Raw genomic sequence first — 14,345 nt, forward strand, 5'->3', positions numbered from 1 at the left:
CAACCAGTCGGTGTGCTGGACGACCCACCGAAACGACGGGTGCTTCCGCGAAATGCGACACCGGAGGCAGGTCCACTCACAAAGGCCACTGGGATGCGACAAAAAGTAATAATGAGATACTGCGCCGAGGTGTTGCAGAATTTCTCGATCTTTCACATATTTTTAAACCCAAATTTGCTCGGTGTCCAAGTCAGCTGGTGAGGCCGGGAGCAGCAGGCGAGGATTACAAGGTGTGTCATCTGCCGCACAATAGGAAATATAAATCCTTTCGTTTTATTACAGCGACGTAAAAAACTCACAACTAAAAGGGGCACTTCCGGCACACAACGAAATATTCGACTGGAGGACGGCTGCTTGCCACGAGCGGGGGATGCAACCCTTTGGCACGGGCCCGGAATCAAGGATTCCATTCCGGAGACGGGAAGATGTTCGCCGTCTGTAAGATGATCGCCACACCCTTTTGGCACGGGTTCGAGTGGAAATGAGGGGACCCTTTAGTCCTTGAAATTATATGAATTGAGACCTTGAATTCAGATTGATCAGATGAAAGCATATCGAATCCAATACCATTCAATTGGGCTTCACATATAAATAAGAACGACTTCTTTTATTAAGCATAGATTTAAATTGCGAACTAATTTTATTATTTGTATACTAGACACTCAGAAGTAATTCGAGTTTATGTAATTTAAAGTTTTAAAAGAATCATGCACTTGGGAGTTACCACTGTGATCCTGTATTCTTTACTAACTTGAAGTCAGGGAACTACAGCTGAAATGAAGACTCTTAGCTGTCCATTAACCTAATGCTCCCTGGGTCATTCAGCTTGGAGTTCTTTTTTGCCGTTAGCTTGTTTGATTTACCCGGCGTGGGATCGGGATCCCCAAAATCGAAATTTACCTTTTTAAGTGATGCACCGGATGCGCATCATCCTCGCTGCATTTTGGCGCTTCCGCTTCTGGGTTTTCACTTTCCAAATGGTTTTTGCTTTTTTTTATTAACGAATTTCGTTATGCATCGTTTGGGCCCGAGTTTCCCTTTCCGCTTTGCACCTTTTGTTTTCCCAAAATGCGCCACGTGCCACATCCAACATTTGTTGGCACAACTGTCAGTCGGTGAGTTTTCCCCCTCGATCACTTTCCCTGCCGCATTTGCCTTGTAATTCGATCAACTTAATATTTTTTTCGAGGTGCCCAGGACGGCTGCTGCTGCGGTTTTCTTGGGTTTTCCTTTTTGCCGACTTATGCAATGTTTGCCAAGGGGCCCAGACTTCGAGAAAAACCTCCAAACGGTCTTGGAGATTTTTTAAAAATTTGGGTCAATGTTCGTTGTTTCTTTCGGTTTGTGCACATTTAACAGTATTTTCCGCTGACTTTTCTTGCTCTTGGACTTGGCCATGCAATATTGCAGTTTTGTGTTTTTTTCCCGATTTGTTTGCTATTCATAAATTGCCATTGCAATGGCAGAAACTTGTTGTTGTTGCTGTTGTTAGTTGCTGCCGCGTTGACAGTTTAAACACTCGTGCTTTTGGCCCAAAACTTGCTCGGCCAGCAAGTGCTAAGCGGTAACTTCTCTATTGGCCTGGCCAACCCACCTAAGTCGCTTAAGTCGCTTGACACTCTTGATTGGCCAGAAGGTAACGGTAAGCACTTGGTCCACTTGACCCAAATTGGCCAGAAAATTGGAAGCCGGTAATCGTTTCTTGGAATGTCAAGATGCTAACGATTAGCATTGGTAACACATTTTCAGTATTTAAGTCTACCGATTTGATTGGGATCTCTATTTCATTAATTATTTTGCAAACTAAAATTTGTATATCCCATATGATATTGCGGCTACACCATTTGGTCCTCGCTTCCAAGAATCCTGACCAGAACAACGACTGTTGTGATCCACGTGCCCGCCGGAACCAGTATAAATTACGAAGTGAACTTTTACTCCAGATTTGGTCAACGAATTAAATCAAGTAAACGTGACTGTGATGGAACTTTTCCTCGATTTCCAAACACCTAACAGACTGCACAGCCACCGAATTGGATTGGATTGTTTCGGATTCGGATTCGGATTGGCTCCCATTCCCCGCGTTTCCCTTGTAATGACTGGCAAATATGTTAAAGAGTCGGCGTGGGGGAATTGAATATGCTAAATCCGCAACCTATCGATCGGTTCATAACAGACGCACTGACGCAGTGACGCAGAATGCAAATCTGGCATCCCTTGGCTACTTCACTCACTTTTCCCTGGCTTTCGGCCAACGGCAATTGCCGAAACTGAAATCTCAATGAAAGGATATTAGGTAAGTTGCCCGCCGCCGGCTGTGCGGTTCGTTCTCCGTTAATGGCACCAATATGAACGGAAAATCAGCGTGCGCTGCATAAGAATCTGCATATGGTATCTATCTCATAGAGTATATGCAGCATATACCGCAGATACTGCATATACGGACTGTCGATCATTACACAGCGGTCAAACGGTCATTGGCCTGCTTGCGCATCGGCCGCGTATCTTGCAGATACTCCTCCCGAGCAATCGAGCAGTCGAGTATCTCGGTATCTCAGTATCTCGGTATCTGGGCATCTCGTTGTGGATGTGGATGTGGATGCCACCACTGAATGCTGTTCGCTGGCACGTAAGCAGTCTTGGCATCTTTCACCATGTGTTGGCGAGGCTTACGCAAAATTATTTATGAAAACAGTGCCCGGCATTAGGAATAAACACGGGCAAAGAAAGTCTAGATGGGGCCATCGAAATTGGGCATACCCTAGCGAAATCAGATATTTGGTTAAACAAAGACAGTACTTGAATTTTCATAAGATTTTTGGCACTTTGCAGAAACAAGTGTGGTAATTGGAAACATTTATCTTTTCATTAATATCTAAGGCAACTAATATTACGTATTTACTTTACAAGCAAAGGGTGGTAATTTAGTTTCAATTTTTTTACTAAGTAGTTTTAGTCTAGTTTAGTAGCAATAAACCAAATAGTTATGCCTCCTTTTAGAGTGAAAGCTGAAACAGCTGCCCATGATTGTGAGCTATCATTCAAACGCAGCGCCGTCGAATGGAAATTTCCGAGTTCTATGGAAATTCCGCATCGATTTGCATATGCGACAATCGGCGGTGGACTGCGATTGTAATTGCAATTATCGTGCAGTTTGTTGATAAACGGGTGGTCGAGTGTTCCAGTGTATCGGTCATTCGAGTATCTGGGCAGCCGGGTATCCGAGTAACTGGTAGCTGAAAATGGAGATGGAGATTGAGATGGAGACGGAGAGTGCGTGCGCGTATCTTATGCATGCTAACTATGAACCTTGTCCGCGCTCTTATTACAGCTCTGTTATTGATTTCATAATTTATCAGTTGCGCCTGTCAATGGCCATTAGATCAATGCATCGCATTGCACGCATAACAAAGACGCCGCCTCTTGAATGGAAAATCTTTCGGATTACGAAAGCCCGGGGGCGGTAACCTTCCGAAGGGGGTGGCGACGACTGGAGGGGGGAAAGCGATCAAATCACAAAATAAATGACAAATCAATCTGTTGGCAATCAAAAATGACTTCCCCATGGCATCGACGCGATTTTCACCCAATAAGGAAGCAAAGCAGCCAGCGGCACATGCAACATGCAACATGCAACACCAACAACAGCAACGGCAACCAGAAACTGCAGTCAAGCAAAACATAAAATGAGCAAAGGCCTCATATACACTGAGAAAAAGCAGGAGATAGTGGGCACCTGCATAAGCATGCTGGGCACAGAAATCAGGATTTAATTTGGACTTGTTGTTGATTTAATGGTGACTTTGCCCCAAGTCTGTTGCATGTCTTTCTGGGACAATCTGATGAATAGATCTTTATTTTAAGCCTGTATCCATTCACGCATGAAATAAATAAATAACAAATTTTCACCGACTTGCTGAATCGTGCTTATAAGTCCACTTAACATGATCTTATAAAATGAAGTTATGGCGAAGTCCAAATAAATTTAGGTGGCGTTGCACTATTGGCATTGCGATTTGGTAGCTGTCCATACAACTCAATTGAAACTATCATATATTGGGAAACTCTTAGTTTTCAAACGCAACGTATATGATTTTTCTGTTTAAATATCTTTCTTTGTGGCCATTTGGCTCAGTGCATCAGCCGCGGGCCCTATAAATCTGTGGTGCCTCGGGAGACCAGAGATCGGGGACTTGGTCTCCAGCCAACCAGACCAGACCAGTTGCTCTTGCTCTGGCTGCGGCGACCAGTTGGCCTGGCCTAGGTGGCTGTTGGTGGCGGAGGAAGAGGGGATGGAGTAGGGGGGGATTGGAGCTGGGGGATTCCGGAGGAGGCTGTTGCTTGGAAGTAAAAATAACCTCAGCTAAGTTCACTGGGGCGAGGTTGAATGAACTCGCAGAGAAATGTGATTTCCCCTGGCCGATTCACCGCATCCCCGGTGGATCTCGCCGCCATCTGCAACTTGTTTGCGAGTCCGGATATATCAATAAGTGGCCTTTTGGCTACGGCTTGAGCCGCGATTGCAGTCTCAATTTCCCTCAATTAAACCTTGTATTTTGCGAGCAATTCGCGGCAGCGGCTGCAGACGACAGATACAATTAACTTATCGCGAAAAAGTTTCCGGAAACTGAATGACTGCCCACACAATCGGTACTGGGTAATCTGGGGGAGCTCTCGAAAGGGGCTTTCCGCAGGGGAAAATCGCGAGTTTCGAGTGGCCGCCGCTCCGGGAAAGCAAATGCAATAATACACTCGTATCACAGACGTTCGCGGCTCGCGTTTAATATGTTTGTTGACATCCAATTAGAGCGATTTCCTTCCTCATTAACAATCGCAGCAAGTGCGGATGGGCTTTGGCGGGGGTACGACTATTACATACCCTTCGAAGGTTGAAATCAACGAAATGGAGTTGAGATAAATGGGAAAAAAACCTACCACTACATAACATAATATTAAACTGTTATACAAAGTAACTTGACAAATAAAGTGTTTGTTCTTGAAAACATATTTCCAAAATGCAACTCAAATAGCAATTGCATTTAAGTTGCAATCTTTACTGGATAGGTAATCCTACAAATTCCTTTGAATTAGTTTTTGATGTATATGATTTCAAATATTGTGGCTATAATATCTATGCAACTTTTATCATGAGCCACATATACCCGTTTTACCCTGCCGAAAACTTATGGAAACGGAGAGTGCTGTGAGCTGGAACGCAGACGTTGATGTTTTGAAATTTAACTCAAGCGTCAAAAAATTATGGCAAACATGAACGAGATGTACGCAGTGCACACACACCAGTGCCAGAGTATGAGTGTGAGTATGAGTATGAGTATGAATACGAGTATGAGTGTGAGTATGAGTACGTGCACGACAAACAATTAGAGCTGCGGTGGACATTGCGGCGATGCATTTTCCTAGACATCACGGGCACATCATGCCACCTCACGGGCGAGTATCTGGCAGATACTTAGATATATGCACATATACACTATACCCCTACCAACTCACGCACACTAGGCCGCAATTAGAACTGCTGGCAGCTCTGCACGCTTAAAGTACAATAAACCCAGATATAGCAGCACTCAACACAATGATAGTCGTCGAGTCGTGGGGTTTTTGAACTTGCTCCTCTCCACGATACCAATACCACCTATATACCACCTCGATTCGCAATCCCCTCGAGTCCCAATGCCCTGCAGTTCCCCTTGTGACTGACTTACTATTCTCTCGATTCTAGTTGGTATCTGGTTGGGTTTTATGACGCCGGCGCCGCTTTATGGCAAACATTTAGCGGAACGTTTAGCAGCCAAATGGCTTTATTATTGATGCCGGCGAGCCAACGAAACGAAAGTGAAAGCCTGTGCATTTGGCTCAAACGATTTGGGCCACTGGTCGGAATTCCATGGCAAGGAACAAGCTTTAATTTAGTGCATATCTTGTATACTTTGTATTAGATAAGAAATGCTCCACTAATTTTTCCTATGTATTATATTATATAATATGTATTATTCTCCAACATTTTGTTCATGATTCACGTTATTTTTAAAAGCTTGTGAGCTAACCAACCTATGACCTGTTATCCTGGTCAACTTAGAACGACCTCCACATTCTAGTGCCATATTCCTTTTGGCCACATCAGAAGGCGCCCAGCAGGACAATGAGTGTCTGTGGAAGCGCTGCTCCTGCGACGTCCAGGCGAACACGCAAGCGGGTTACATAGGAGGACATTTGGGCTTAGGGCCCGGTGGTGTAATCCAGAGGCCCGTCCATGTACGGAGCACATAATGCCATTTACACACAGGGAAGGCGGGCTGTCTCCATTACATGGCATGAATAACAAATCTAAACATATGTACTACACATAAATATGTGTACCCCAGCCAAATACACAAAGCAAAAAGCGAGAAAAAATCCAAAGTGGGGCCTGTACAGGGCGCACACACTCAGACAGACACGGGCCAAAACAATGTGGAACAGCAGGGGCGAATGTGTCGACATGGGGTGGCTCGACCCCTCTTTTGGATTCTCGCTGCCGGCGACGATGATGATGATGATGATAGCTGCTACCCTCTGAAGCCCTGAACCCCTGCGCCCCCTGAACCCCGGTACGACCCGAACCCCTGTGCCCCTTAAGCCCCCGAACAGACCACACCCCTGGCGAAACTCCAATGCGGCACTTGTGCTCACATCCTGCGAACCTATTCACATTTCATATACTTACATCAGTGCACTGGTGTTGGTTGCGACCCCTTGTCGCGCTGCAAGTGTGCGGTTCGCAGGGGGACGGTTGCAGGGGCGTGGGTGGGGGTCTCGCAAAGTATTGCATTTAAATACATTAAATTGTGTAAATAATATGCTACACATGTTGCCGGTTGCCAGTTGCCAGTTCATTAAATACATGCCACAGATATACATGCCTAGGCACATGTATCTGCCAGATACGCCCGCACTCACACACAGATACGTCGCAGGACACGGATACAGTTACAGTTACAGGATTGGCTATAAGCCACATGCAACATGCCATGTGTTTTTGTGTGTGCTTAACTGACCAGCAATTTATTTATGGCATTTTATCAATTTTATTTTCCCTCCTCTTTGGTTTCGCATTTTTGTTATTTTTCCCCCCATCGCTCTTGGCCTTTCGAATTTGCCCCGTATTGACCCAATTGACATCCGCCAGCTCGGACTTGCTGCTCGCCTGATGGCGTATCCTTTAAATGCAACTTGTGCGCCACTCGTCCGCCGGGCGTTTTGGCCCTGCCAGCCACTTGAAGCCCGCTTGATCCTCTTAAACCAATTAAGGCCGAGAGCGCCGACTTGAGCATACTCAACGGTACGACATCAAAGCGTCTCCCGAGTGAGTCCATAATCTTCAAAGCTCCAGAAATTCATTTCTAACAGGCTGCCAGCCGCCAGGAGCAGGACACCGGAATGCTGTTCCCCCGGCGGAGCAGGAGGTGGACACCGCCGGTGTTTTTATGTGTGCATGACTCGGATTTTTCGTTTATTTTTTCCCTTTGTTGAATATTATTTACCCTAAACGTTTTGGCGACCTGAATGGTCACTGCAAGAAAATTAATTAAATTTATATTATTTTATTTTATTAATTATATTATAAACTATTTTCTTATTAGCATAGTGATAATGGTGGGTTTAAGCAACGATTTGTGACTTGTTTTAATTTGACTTGCTTCTATCCTATGAATATAAAATGTATTTATTTTAAAGTTATCGTTATATTTTAATAAATCTTCTAAAAAATATTTAAATGTTATGTAGTTTCTTTTGTTGTGTTGAAAAGTAACACCTTTTTAATGGTGTTTATGATAGTCTTACTAATTTCTGCTGGTGCAGCACGTATGTACATCCCTGTCCCATTGCCACTCGGATTTTTGAGATTTGTTGGTGGCGGGTGGTTGGTTTAGCTATGTGGGTGGTGGTGGGTCACGGGTGGTTTTTAGTCGGCGTTATGTGTCATGCGCATAGCTGGCGAACCCCAACATCTAACTGTGCTAATGCATACCAACGCCTGCTGCAAATACTCGGCGCCGGATAGCTTCTAATAATGAAATTCTCGCTTAGAATTTTCTAACGCGAACGCAACCCTAGGCAATGTGCCACACCCCGAAAGTTATTAGAATTTTCACCTTTCCCAATGGCTTTTTGTTTTCACGGGGGCTTTTTTTGTCGTGTGACACCTGCGGGTGGAGACAGAATGTGGGAATGCGCGGCTACGTTTCCTGGTTGCCTGTTGGGGCCAGGTAAATTATGCAATCTTTGGCAAGGACAACGGCGACAGGTGCGCGACAGGAGCTAATCGACTCCTGCGGCCGGAGTTGGCGCTCATAATAATGGATTTTTTCGTATATTCCAACAAGGCGAACAGCAATCGGGGTGGAATTCCGGCTAAATCCCCTTGTCGTTAGATAAAACTACACTCACACACATGTGTGCAGTGGGGTTTGGGGGTGGCGATTACTGTTATAACTAAAACTACGAAACTATAGTGTTTCAAAACTAACAGTATTACCATACCAGGTTATCAGGCCAACAGGATTTCCCAGGAGGACGAGCAACTATCTCAGTTGGCTATCACTACTGGAAAATAGTTGGGAAAACCCTCTCTCTCCGGCCAGCTCTCACATGTGTGTGGAAAGCGAAAGTGTCCTGCGCTCTTGGCATTTGAAAACTACACATGTGAGGCGTCTAAGCAGAGCTAAGAAGCTGCCCAAACCATCGGCGAAAAAAAATATCTAAGCAGCTCCATCCAGTATTTCCCCACGAGTATTTCGTTTTTTCTCGATGCCCCCATATGTATGTATATCTATAGCATACAATCGAGCGTGTAAACTACCCCAAAAGCTGAAAAAGCTAAGGGTCGCGAATCGGCAGTCACAGTAAGTGAAAGTAACCCTCGCTGCCGTCGAGAGTCGGGCGCTGAGAATATGCCAATAGGTGGACGGCATGCCACACGTATCCACATTTCCCGGTGGCACCCGGGCGCAAGTCGAAAGAATTTTTGGAGCCGGCGGAGGAATACCGTCATTAGGCCAGCAGATGCCACCGAAAGGTGGCAGCAACGCATTCCGATCCGATGACGCTCACCGAAAAATGTGGCTCAAAGGGTTGCCGAAAAAATTCGAAATATTTCGTTGGCCCACCCACACAAACATTGCTTATTTATGTTATTTTTGTTGCCACATTTGGAGCCCATGGCCAAGGCCCCATGGCAACATTGGCCAGGGCGACAGTTAGGACGCCTGAATGCCAGGGCATCAGGATGCGCAGTTCGGTGATGGAATGTGCCAGCTGGGGCGGAAGTGAGCTTAGGAATTCACTTCCGGTTTCGCAGCCCTGATCGCCTGGTAAATGAAAATGCATCAGTTCCGCATGTGTGGCATGTTTGGCATGTTTGGCCCTTCTGGCATCGAGAATCCCCGATATCCGTCTGTATATCGCGCATTCCATGCGGCGGGCGTGGCCGACCGGGCTATTGATCCGTTGCATGTGCGGCACAAGGCGTCCAGGAATCGGCAAACAGGCGAAATCCCTCAGGAAACTTCTCCCGGAAAGATGGCGGAGTGCAAAGTTGCGCATACGCCGCGTGAGCCAAGGTTTAAATGCCAGCAAAAGTTTCAAAATGGCGCCGCATCTTAAAGTGCCAACTTGTGGCTTTATACCACCAGGTGCCCAGCTGTTCGCAACAGGCAGTCCATAAAAATCGAGTGAGTGTGTGTATATTATATGAATATACCTTAGAGTGAAGTGGCTTACCAATAAACTTGAGTCCATAAAGAGGGGCACTTAAACCCCCTAAAGTAGGCAATATATTCATGCAAAAATCGTACTGGGGGAGAAATGAGTCCTATCTGGCCACCTTTGTGCCCATGTGTGTGAGTGCTATGCCGCTTTGAGTGGCTTTAAAAAAATATTTTCGAGCTGAAAAGAGCAGGCTTGCAGGCCGAAAGACATGTGTTTTCAGATAAAAAATCTGTGCGGTTCCCCACGATGGCAAAAAAAGGAACATAATCAAATGGAGAAGCCGACCGAAATACAAAATACCAGAGCTTGTCGTTGACTTTTATGGGCATTTAGCACGTCATTAAAACGTCAAGTCATCAATCTTCTGGCCCATTCGAACAGGCTCGCAGACTGGCCAAGAACTCCGATTCGATCCGTGAAAGCCGGAAGGCAATTTTCGGCAACAAAAAGGCGGGCGCGTGGGCGGCCATTAGAAAATTTCCATTTTCGTCACACGTTGTCAGGCCAACAGGAGGAACCAGAGAGGCCCCAGACGCCCCAGCCGCGCCAGAAACACTCGAGCCAAAGTCACCGCATTCCAATCCTCAGCTAGAAATTCTCACCGCCTGTTCGACAGATATTTCTCATAGAAATGTTAGAAAAAGAAAATGCCGCCGAGAGCGTGCTTAGAGGCGGCATTAGATGGTCTCTCGCTCTGGGGTAATAAATCTGGCATTTAAATGCGAAAACAGTCAACTTGTCGGCGTCGATTTGGACCAAGTAACCAGGAGTGGCCACAGGTGGATCTAATTCCTGCCAGGACATGCGCAGTTCTCACAAATAAGTTGGGCTTTGAGCTCGAGTACAAGTTATGAGTGCCAGTAGTAATGCCGGAAAATCTCTCGCTGGCTTTTTATTATTTTTTTTTTCTTTTACCACTTCGCCCACTCCCACTAACGCCCCCGACTTACTGGCCAACTTTGGTTGCCTATTACCCTTACGATAATGATAAGAAATTTTTATGTTCCTGCCACGTGAGGGAGCGTCTGCATATATTATCAATGCACACGCCGCAGTGGCAAACTTGGCGCCTAAATTAACATTTGCGTGGGCGTCGCATTCCGATGGAGAAAAAGAAATATTGTAGATTCTGGTAGCGGGCAAGCAGCATCGCCTAGTAGGTGAATAAATTCCAAAGGATAAATTCCCCACCGAAGGACACGCCATATGCGCAGACGTCGAGAGAGTGGAGAGAAAGTGCTGGGAATGTCGAGTGGGCAGGATTCTCGCTGCGCATTGAGGCACAGTGGATTGGAGACATAACAAATATTTCATTATATAAAGAAAGCTGATAAAAAGAGAATCATAAAATAAATAATCTTGTTTGGAGTTAATTTTGTAATATTTCCTAAATGAATTCAAAGTCATTTAATTGCAAGAAAGTATTTCGTTCTTGCCCCACTGTAGCTGCCACCCCTTGAGAGCTTTTTTTTATCGATGTGTAGGTGAGTGAGTACTTTGTAACGAAAAATCAGATTGCTACATAGTGTAAACGAGCGTCACGGGGGTTGTTGCCATTCCAGGCCCCCCCACACTGCGATTGCCGAGATTGCTGGGGCCTCTGTAAGTCGACGTACAATGATGCTGGTCTGCCGATGGCTGCTAGCCTAGTACCTTTTACAGGAATTTGTACTACAAATCTACCAAAAATTTACATGTCACCCCTTACGGCAACTTAGTCGCTGTGCTTAGCGGGCAACCCTTACAGAAATCAGACATCGCATGTAATGTGTGTGCGGGTACGCGGGGAGCTCCATTCCGCAGCTCGCCAGACGCCTTCCACGCTCCCCAATCGCTGCGGACCTGATACAAGTTTGCATATTTCTAAATTCTAAGCGCATCTGCTCGAGGCTCTCGGCTTCGGAATAGGACTAAGTTCGCCCGTCCCCGGTTTTCAAAACGAAAACGAGAGTGGAGTGCCCTGCAGACGCACCCTCAATGGAACTGGCTTAGCATACGCGGCAAAAATGAGGACCAAAACATCATCATACGCTGCTGTTTTATCTGAGTGTGCACTGAGAGAAACATTCTATATAGCAGATGAAATATATGAAGTACAATTTTATAAAGTAATTGTTTTTGAACTATTTATATTTGATTGATTGTATATAGTATTTGTTTTAAAATCTATTTTCAAAGAAGTTTTATACCAATAGCAGCTAATATTTAAAAAATGTATGTAACAAGTCTAGTTTTAATTAAGTGAATTCCATGTCCTCCGCCATTTCTCTCAGTGAGCGAGGGCAACAAAGGCAGAGGCGAATGATTTCCTTGATAGGCAGCCGCATAAAAAACCTGAGCCTACGCCATAGACAATCGGCACCCCGACCACAGGATCTTTTCACTTTTTTTTGGCTCTCTTGTTCTTGGTTTGAGGTTTTTTTCGCGGCTGCCACACTTCCTGGCTGCTGCAATTTGAGGGTGCCTCTTGCCATCTTTCACTTTCAATAAAAAAAAAATAACAATGAAATTGTAGAAAAAACCCGAGCCTCTCAGTTTTTTCTTAGGGTTTTCCTTTTTTATTGTATGCAAAAGACACCGAGGGCGCCATGTGGTTCGTGCCAGTTGCCATGGAGCATTTGGTTTTTTATACCAAACGGATATGCGATATTCTGGGGCGTAGTCGGGGCAATCTCTTTCACTCCACCCGATTCCCTTTCAGTGCGAGTCAATGTCTTTTGTGGTAATGGCCTAGCACGCGTCCTCCACTTGGCAGCTGTTGTTGGACACCGCCGGATCGAGATTGGATTCAATACCAGATCCGGCCGAGATCCTTTGCATGTTAGTTTGTGGCTTGCAGCTGCCTGGATGAATCTATCATCACGCCCCCACGGCTGCTCCCGGGTTTTAAGTCGCTTGTCCACTTGAAGGTGTTCCAACCTGGTGATCACCTTTTCTATATTCTAATTGTTGTCAACGGCGCATTCGTCACACTTTTGCTTTATTTCGTACGGGAATGGACCGTATCCGTCAACTGGACAATGGTCTTCAGTTGTCTGTGTTTCCTGGCCAAGGTCCAATGTGTCAATGGCTGCGTTAATAATGCGATTTGCATTTTCCCTTTTCACTTTTCCCCGACCTTGTGCCGCTCATCCTGCTGTTTGATTGAGTCGTTGTGCCCATCGTGCAGCTTAATCCGCACCTTTCATCCTGGCCATCCTGACCATCATGCCATCTATTGTCCCGCTGGCCAGGTCAGTACATTGGCTGCGCCGGCTTAGTTTAATTTTGTGAACACCGCTTGATTGACAGCCACATGCCACTGGACATGAATGACCCTACGAGGTCCACGTAGACAAGGCCAAATCCCACATTTAAAAGGCACTTAAATGCATTTCAATGGTCTTGGGGGACATTTGGAAATGCGCTCTTAGTCATATTTAAATATTTATCGTGTATGAATCGTATTATCATATACTCTTTAGTATTTTAAATATTTAGAATGGCTCATAAATATTTTAAGACTTAAAACACATTGATCTTAAATCTACTGAATATTTGTAATATCATGCGGGCGTTAGTTTGTTTGTTTTGTAGTCTCCCCATTAGAAGTGGGGAAAAGAGACAGAGCATAGCATGCCGGACTACACGACACTTGGGGCCCCCATCGTCATGGAGCCGAAATAGCTCAGTTGGGAGAGCGTTAGACTGAAGATCTAAAGGTCCCCGGTTCAATCCCGGGTTTCGGCAATTCACATTTTTGCTTTTTTTTACTTTTAAGAACTTCGACTCTTTAAGAAAAATATATTCTTGACAAAAAAAAGAACAAATAAATTTTTTAAATCAAATTTTTAAATTGAAAATTTATGCTGTAATAATAAAAATAATAAAAAATAAAAAGTTTCCTGTTGCCGAAACCCGGGATTGAACCGGGGACCTTTAGATCTTCAGTCTAACGCTCTCCCAACTGAGCTATTTCGGCGACGTGTTAGGCGTGTCGCTAAAAGTTGTTTAGTTGCCTCCGCTACGTTCTGTCCCTTTTTCCTGGCTCGTGTCGCTGTTGCTGCTGCATTTTGTAGCTGCTGTTGCTGTCGTATTTCTGCTGCTGTTGCTGAGGGGCTTATCTAATCGCGGGCACATTAAAATAGAACCTTTTGCCCGGGGTCCGCCGTGCAGAACTCCCGTAAAATGGGGCTTGCTCCGGGGGCAAAGAGCTTCAGCGCCTGCGCCCAAAGGCATCCAAGTCGAATGCATTTCGAATGCAAAAGGCGGGTTGTTGGAGTTAGATGAAAGTTTCCCTTGAGTACACAAAAATTATTAGTCCCCTCTGCATTTTTTTTTCATATAAATCAAATCATTGCAGAGCTTAGTTATTCGTACATCAATATCAATACTTGCTTATAAGGAAATGATCTGTTATTTAAAAATATTAATCAATTTGCTTCCAAATCCAGCAATCTGCAATGAATCTCTTAACCATGCCCTTATTTCTCGCAGTGTCTGTGCTGCTGCTGCTCCTTCGTCTGCGGCCAAATCATGTTGGTTCCGCCACGATGGCACATGGCGTCTAATGAACTATTGTGGGCGGGGGAGGCGTG

General features: G+C 45.2%; 2 non-coding genes across 2 annotated transcripts; one reads left to right on the top strand and one right to left on the bottom strand.

The window, feature by feature from the left end:
* The first annotated feature begins 13,424 nt into the window (after nucleotides 1-13,424).
* Nucleotides 13,425-13,497, top strand: Trnaf-gaa. Its single transcript has one exon. It is a non-coding gene; the product is annotated as a tRNA-Phe (tRNA).
* A 159-nt stretch (nucleotides 13,498-13,656) lies between these two features.
* On the bottom strand, nucleotides 13,657-13,729 carry Trnaf-gaa. The gene has a single exon. It is a non-coding gene; the product is annotated as a tRNA-Phe (tRNA).
* Nucleotides 13,730-14,345: the final 616 nt, after the last annotated feature.

Source organism: Drosophila mauritiana, chromosome 3R (assembly GCF_004382145.1).
Source record: "Drosophila mauritiana strain mau12 chromosome 3R, ASM438214v1, whole genome shotgun sequence".
In the NCBI taxonomy this organism is placed as follows: domain Eukaryota; kingdom Metazoa; phylum Arthropoda; class Insecta; order Diptera; family Drosophilidae; genus Drosophila; species Drosophila mauritiana.